Below are 8,547 nucleotides of genomic sequence, written 5' to 3'. Positions count from 1 at the left end.
GAGAATGTATACTGTGAGCATATATATGTATATGTAGATCATAAGAATGTGAGAAAGATGAAGTAATTTGATTAAAGGCTTCAAGCCCTTTTTGCTGTGAAAGTTTTGATACAGCTTACAGAGAAAGAAACGTTTAAAGATACATATACGAAGAGAATTAAACTAATGGGTATAAAATACATAAAGCTACCCTAAGATATAAGGAATATACAAAACGGACCCCAAAGATACAAGATAACTAGAATATACACTAACATCCCCCCTCAAACTCAAGTAGGGAAGGAATGGTTCAACTTAAGTTTGGAAACTAAAAACTGAAAACGACTGGGTAGGAGTGCCTTGGTGAATATGTCAGCATGCTAATCAGTCGTGGAAATTGGAAAAAGTTGAACAGTTTTACGAACTACATGTTGTCGAGTAAAGTGACAGTCAATCTTAATATGTTTTGTGCGTTCATGGAACACATCATTATGGGAAATTTGAATAACACTGTTGTTGTCACACCAAAGTGGAGTAGGAAGAGGCTGTGGAGCACCCATGTCAGACAAAAGCCAACGTAACCAGACTAATTCTTGAGTGGTGTCGGCTAGCGCTCGATATTCAGCTTCGGTACTTGAGCAGGCTGTAAGGGACTGTTTCTTACTCCTCCATGATATGAGAGAGTCACCCAGAAAGAAACAATAACCTGTGGTAGATCGTCGATCAGTCAAATCTCCATCCCAGCCTACATCTGAAAAAGCTTTCAAGACTAGAGATGATCCAGACGGAAAATGAAGTCCATGAAACAATGTACCCTTGAGGTATCGAAGGATCCGAAGAACAGCTGCATAATGATCAGAAGAGGGAGCTGCCATAAACTGACTAACCGTATGAACGGCATAGGCAAGGTCGGGACGCGTAACCGTAAGATAAACCAATGAACCGACCAGCTATCTGTAAGCAGTAGGGTCACTAAGAGGGGTGCCACTCCCAGGGACCAAATGAGAATTTGGCTCTAACGGTGTAGAAACCACTTTTGCATCTGTAAGACCCGAGCGAGACAATAAATCTAAAATATACTTTGCTTGCCATAAGTATATTCTTGAAGCATCAGATAATACCTCAAGGCCCAGAAAGTAGTGAAGATTGCCAAGATCTTTCATCTCAAAACAAGAACTGAGAGACTGTTTTAGTTGCAAAATACCAGTAGTGTCACTGCATGTAATGATCATGTCATCAACATATAGCAAGAGCAGAATAGTTCCATTGTCTGTGGTACGAGTGAATAGACCCAAGTCATAGGGGCTTGAGGAGAATCCAAAAGTAAGAATAGTGGTGCTGAATTTTTCAAACCATGCACGTGGTGCTTGTTTTAGACCATAAAGTGATTTTCAAAGACGACAAACATGGCCAGGAGGGTGATCAACACCACTAGGGGACGCATATAAACTGTTGGATAAGGTGTCTAAGTCCATAACTTATTTGGTATATACTTGACCCGACCCGGCATGGTCCATTTGGGTTGCACTTCACCCAAACTGTTTATGGATAATTTTATGAGAATTGTATACTTACGATTTATTAATATATTATAAGTTATAATATATTAATATAAAGTCATGTTATTTAATTAGTTTTAATCTTGAATTAATTATGAATTAATTTAGTGATTAAAAGGAAGACTAATTAAATCATGGGCTATTATATTTATATGGCGTGGGCTAATACTCATTTGTTAATGGGCTAAGCTTATGTGGAAGTCCATGGATGATCCATGGAGCTTTTAACCCATGGATCCTTGGAAAGGAAAAGACATGGGTTATTAGGGTTTCACCCTAACCATGCACACTATATAAACAAGCTCATGTTGCATGAAATGAGACCCTAGTCTGTGTGTAATAGTGGTGGCCGATTTCTAAGTGTTAGTATACTCTCTCATACATTTTCCAAGTTTGTGGTGATTTGTGATTTCCATTTGAGGCATTCACATTATTGGTGCTTGGCTCTCAAACTCCAAGGAATCAACAATCAACAAAAGGTATGTAATTCATCTAGTCCTTTTATGTTTAAAAGTACCCCATGCCATGCTAGATAGGTTATAAACCTTGGAAAATAATATTTTGCATGTACCTTAGACAAACATAGATCCAAGGTTTATTAGGGTTGCATGTACACTTAGGAAGTGTTAGAATGCTCAAAACCGAACAGTGGTATCAGAGCCTAGGCTTGTTTGTTTGATACTTGATGCAAAATAGTGATAAAAAGTCGATTTTTGCTGTCTGACTGATGAACTCGCCGAGTCCATGGGGGGACTCGCCGAGTTCATGTGTAAATTCATACTACTCGGCGAGTAGGTTCGTGCACTCGGCGAGTAGGAGCCTCAGAATGCAGATTTTCGACTTTTGCTGCTGGAAATGGACTAGAAACATTACCCTAAACTGTTTTGGTGTTTTAAAACTTGTTTTAGTTGGTGTAATGGTTGTTCTAATCCATTTACAATAGCTTATATCAAAATTTCATGCTTTGTATGTGTTCATATAATTCTTGAAACTTTGATGATCATGTTCATGTTCTTATGAATTTAGAAGATGATACGAATTATTTGCTGAATTGTTTAGGATTAATTCTTGATCATTTATGTGTTTTAATGGAGTCCATAATTTGTCCTCAAGTTATGGATATCCAAAGGTCACTTCTTTTAAACACACATTTAAAACACATAAGTTACATAAAATGAAGAGTCTTCATTTTTATGAACCTTTAATTCATAAGTTATGAAATGAAAAGTTTTGGATAGTTACAAAACTTGCCCTCAAGTTTTGGAATTTGTAAAGTTACACACACTTTAATATACTTTAATTCCAACCCTTAGAGTTTTAAAAGTTAAAATTCAACCCTTATATTATTTATAACATTAATGGTTAATTATTATATATATGTATAAGATTAAGTCGTTTTACCGTTAGTAGGTCTCATTCACGAAGCCGGTCTATAAGGGGGGGGGGTATAAGGTTGTTGCCTATAAAATGGCAGCTTAATGGGTGTCCACTCTCACCCACCGCTTCCTTGATCGGTGGAGGGTCGTTAGCCGAACGGGTAGGACAATGACTTAAAATTCTCATTAAAAGTATAATGAATATTATAAAGTAACTAAACCTTTTATAAATTCCCAATCTTAGTTACTTTAGGAAAATGTGAATATGGTGCTAACCCATGAAATTCACACTTTGTACCTTACCAAGTCGTTGGTGGAGCGTGTGTGGTTAACCGGCACACTAACTTGGACTAGTAAGGATCACGAAGGGTGACTTAATGTTTATCATAGATCGGTGGAGCGTGTGTGGTTAACCGGCACATCGATTAGGTGATAATATTAAGGGTACCAAGTGAGTTTGCATTGTTATTCACACCTTGTTTTGTGATCCTCGGCATCCCAGTCACAAATCCTGAAGGGCACAATCGAGATTGAAACATGCCATTGAAAAGTTCAATGAATCTCAAAAGATATAGGAGTTTCAAATCCAATTAAAACCTAATAAATTATTTCGTTTTTCATGGTGGAAATTGGTGAATCGTCATTCACCTACCTTCAAATATTTTATAGCTTGGATTACGGCATCCCTCTTCCAAGTTATAAAATATTGTGTTGGGTCCTAGCCTTAATATTTCATATTGGGTGTTATATTAAGGACTTGAATCAACTAACTTGATTTTCTCCCATTGTAGATGTCTAGTTCAGACAACTATGATCTTCCCAAATCGCTTGAAACAAGCTTTCCTCTTGAAGATGATGTCCCTCAACATCATGCTTCACTCCCCCCACCTCCTCCATTTATTCTCCCTGACCCACAAGCCCGAAGACTTGAAAGGTTCAAGATCACTCAAGCTCTACTAGAAATGAAACATAAAGATGGAAGACCTGTGTGCACTCATGTCTTAGGAATGAAGTCACACATTGACAGGTTGAGAATGTTGGGTGCTGTTATTTCAAGGAAGTTCGCTGTTGACTGGGTTCTTCAGTCACTTCCTGAGTCGTATGGTGAGTTTATTAAAGAATACCATATGACAGATCCTGACATAACCCTAATAGATCTTTCTTATTTTCTTGTTGCTGCTGAATCAGCAATGATTTGGCGCAATGGTCAAGCAAATATTGATGGAAGGTCTAATTCTGAAACTTCCATGGACATGGAAAATGGTAACGTAGGAAGTCCAGAAAAGCTTTCTCTTCCTAATGGGAAGGGATCGGCCTTGGTCAACCCGGTTGACCAAAAGGTAAAGGGAAAGGCTAAGTCTGTGATTGTCTCGTGTACCATTCCCAAAGAGTCTATATGTTTTTATTGTCATGAGAAGGGACATTGGAAGCGAAGCTGCCCTGAATACCTGAAATATTTGGAAGCAAGTAGAGACAAAATGTTTGACTCGGCTTCAGGTAAGTCCACTATCTAACTTTGTTAAAGTTCCTAATTGTTGATTCTTATTACATGATGTGACTAGGTTGCATCTTGATGTTTAGCAGGATCGAGCAAAAGGAAGGTTAAAAGAAGAGTGTGTTGAATCTGATCACGAAGATGGATTTCTATCGCATGGTTCGAGGATCGGATTTTTGAACTACTACTTAAAAAGTTATGATAGATTGCTAGGAAATATGTAATAGCATAGTTTTCATTTGAAGATGCATTGTAAGGAATATTTTTCCGCATTATAAAGAAATAAAAGTTTTGTTTAGTTTATTTTATATTATATCCCCTTACAATGGCATTTATGGAAAATTGATGTTTGTATGTTTCTAGCAATATTGGAAATATGAGTTTGATTCTCTCATTTGTGGTAGTGTCTGAATTTACCAAATGAGGAAAGGTTCTCATCACCGAAGCTTCAGTTGGACAGAAACTTGGAATCATACAAGCTGTATTGTATGATGAATGAGAATTTTCATCTTTGTAAAATTGAGACTAATTCATTGATCACATGCATATGTGAGTCAATTGAAGGACTAAGGAATTAGGTACACTGGGTGTGTGCTGGTCAAGGTCCACCACAAAGATCAATTCGTCATTATTTACTAAAGATTAGTAAATATGGTTATACTTATAAGGTTAAGTATAATTCTGTAACATTGGAAAAGTTTCAATGTATGGCAGAACGGATGAGAAGAATCAAATTTGGCAGAGAGATAAAAGTTTCTCAAATCTGAAAAGATGGGAGAGTACTTTAGTATCATGTTTTTATGATCATCTTAATGATTATGAAACCATATCACAAATTCATACTCTAAGGATATCTTAGTGCATTGGTATGACTAAGAAGAGGGGTCATGAATTGTTGGAATGGTTAAAATCAAGAGAATGAGTCATACTTCGTTCCAAAACAACTCTTAGAGTCATACTCCAAGATTGTAACATTGAGTGACATAAGGTAAGGTTTAAAACACTTATCAAATGTAGTGTAAAATGTTTTCTACTCTTGTACATTTGAAATTGGTAAGTTGTGATGTCTTGAATGAGACAAAGACCAATTAAGACCAATTGTGTGAAGTGTTGGTCTTGATAAGAATCCGCACTATCCCTTGAATATTTGTTTTGTCAAGGAATGGTTCTTGACTAGGGAAACTTATATGTCAAGAGGACAGTGGGAGTCTTAAAGATCCTGAAAGGATTTCAAGATTTAATCAAGAGTAAAACTTGAGTTTTATCACTAGCACACGACTTAAGGTTTGCAACCTATTAAGTTGACATAATTCTTGTTTCTGTGTCTGTTCCTATTAAGTTGACTATGCATATGAGTTCTGTTAGTTCTAAACTGTGTGCATAACAGCTTGGAAGCATTGGTGGGCCTTGTGCTACCAGGTGACAAGAAATTAAGATTGAACAAGTTCAATCCATGTAAGGCTGAATTTGTCACTAATCTTGTCTTGTGATTATGGTTTTGACAAATTCACATGGATATAAACTCATACACTATAAAATCTAAGTGTCATAAGGTTTCTCTCCGATTCATGAAAATGATGGTGAGGAAATGCTTTCACTAAGAAGATTTTAAGTAGATAGCAATTGTGATGTTTGCATTCTCAAAGTCGTTAGTGGAGCGTGTGTGGTTAACCGGCACACTAACATGGACTTGTGAGAAATGACAAAGGTCTAAACAATTAATACTATGATTACGGCATCCCTTTTCATAGTTCTGGAAATTGTTTAGACACACATGTGAGCTATCTAAGAAAGGGTGTACGAATCTAAATTTCAGAAGTCCAGTTGATTTCTGGAAATATGTCAGAGCTAGTGGGAGCATAAGTGTTATGCTGATAATCATCATGTTAGTGGGAGCATGATTATTATGTTTAGTGTTGCAAGTTAGCAATGTTAATTATTGAAAAACAAAAGTTTCAATTCGTAAAGTTGTAGGGGTTGGAAAAGTTGTTTTGCTATAATTAAGGGAGAGGAAATTATACTTCATTTCAATTCTAAAAGCTTAGATTGAGTTTTCAATCATCTTTAGTCAAGGATATATATATGTATTTTATGTTGGAATGGTTCAACTTAAAGAATTTCTATATATATTGCGTTCTCAAATTCGATTATGATTACGACATCCCTCTTCATAGTCGATTTTTGAAAACATGGCAAATAAAAAAAAATATTGTAGCAAAAAACTGATCTAGTATCAGGTCTTTATGTGAGACATCGTGAATCGTGTCCCATATGCTTCGGGTATAGGATCGGTCACATGTGCTATAATATTCATCCTTTCTAAATTTTCCAAATGCTCAAAGCATTAAGAAGGGAAAAGTCTAGAATTGGATAAGACTAAAATGATTAAGCAATTGTCGAGGACAATCTAAGGTTCACCAAAGATTGGTTGCTCAGGGACAGTTGGAAGTATAGTGTTAAATTTTGGAAGGACCATATGGATATATTCTGAAAAGAGGTAGCTCTTGTTCAGATATGATAATCAAAATGGGAATATGGAAATTTTCCATATTGGGAGTTGGATATTAAGAATCTATGAGAAAGTTAGAAACTTTTATGCAAGAAGGATGTTCAAAGCAATGTACTTTGAATATGAGAGTTCGTTTCCATAGAGTTGATCTCCTTTGGAATCCTCTGTAATGACTGATGACAAGGTTTTGGTGACCTTGTGCATAATCATTACGAGAGGATCAGTGCATATAAGTTTAAAATCTAACAGTTTTTTGGTAAATGGTAGGAATTAGGAATTCTTACATTTACAATAAGGATTTGGGATTGTGAAATGAGCATCATTGGAATCATGTTCAATTGATCTATTTCACAAAGTAAAGATCATAGACAAACATAGTGTGCATACTTGGAGTATGGCATAACTATTGTTTAGAAAAACAAAGTGTACATGCTAGGAGCATGGGACGACTGTTGTTTCTGTTCAAGTATTAAGTTGATTATTTGAAACATTATACAATGAATAATGTGTAATCAATATGGTAATAAATAAAAGGTGGTTTTATTTATATTCAAAAGGGTTCTGAGACCATATTGGATTCAATTATTATTGTGTTTCACTTTGCATGTTTTGACTTCCAGAATAGCTAGGTTATTCTTTCCGAATGACTAAGTTATTTAAACACTCCACAGTCGTTCATATGTTGGAAGTAGGTATGAATTAAGACTGTCATGAATCGAGTTTGTAGATGGCTAAACGTGTTTAGACATAGCAATGGTTGCTACAACATTCATGAGTACTCATAAGTTATGAGTATTGGAATTAACCCACGCTCACTTGTATCACTTCATGGAATTTATCTCGAGTGATCGTGAGACGGTAATATCATATAAGTCTTCAAACCTAGAGATATGAGTTGTTGCCTATGAGTTGGTTGTGCATTGATTGCACGAAAACGCATCAGTAACTTGATGTTATAAAACGTGCCTTTGTGTACAATTCAACAAGTAGTAGAACAAGCATATGAGTCGAAGTTTATCTGTTCCTTCTAGAAATAGAAGCGATATCTGGGCCCCTCGATGATTTTGTTTTGACCTATGTACCGGTCCCGGTCAGAACCTAATTGATGTGTTCAATTTAGTTCTTTGTCAAACAAATCGGAAATCGGGAAACAAACTGTTGGACAATAAGTACGACGTTGTTCCATGTATTTGTCCGGCTGATATCATGAGAACAGAGGATTATATGATCACTTATCTAAAATGGCGCTTCATAGTTCAACTGAGTTTTCGAGAGCTACGATTGCTGGTTGGTTCCTGAAGTAACATACGCAAATACAGTTATTAGACTTATCCAAGTGGGAGACTGTTGGATAAGGTGTCTAAGTCCATAACTTATTTGGTATATACTTGACCCGACCCGGCATGGTCCATTTGGGTTGCACTTCACCCAAACTGTTTATGGATAATTTTATGAGAATTGTATACTTACGATTTATTAATATATTATAAGTTATAATATATTAATATAAAGTCATGTTATTTAATTAGTTTTAATCTTGAATTAATTATGAATTAATTTAGTGATTAAAAGGAAGACTAATTAAATCATGGGCTATTATATTTATATGGTGTGGGCTAATACTCATTT

General features: G+C 35.9%; 1 pseudogene; it reads right to left on the bottom strand.

Moving 5' to 3' along the window:
• Positions 1 to 359: 359 nt before the first annotated feature.
• Positions 360 to 854, bottom strand: LOC145158683 (secreted RxLR effector protein 161 pseudogene; annotated as a pseudogene).
• Positions 855 to 8,547: the final 7,693 nt, after the last annotated feature.

The sequence above is a fragment of the Lactuca virosa genome, chromosome 2 (genome assembly GCF_052849685.1).
Source record: "Lactuca virosa cultivar CGN04683 chromosome 2, Lactuca_virosa_CGN04683_v6, whole genome shotgun sequence".
NCBI lineage: Eukaryota > Viridiplantae > Streptophyta > Magnoliopsida > Asterales > Asteraceae > Lactuca > Lactuca virosa.
This window is presented reverse-complemented; position numbering and strand designations above follow the sequence as displayed.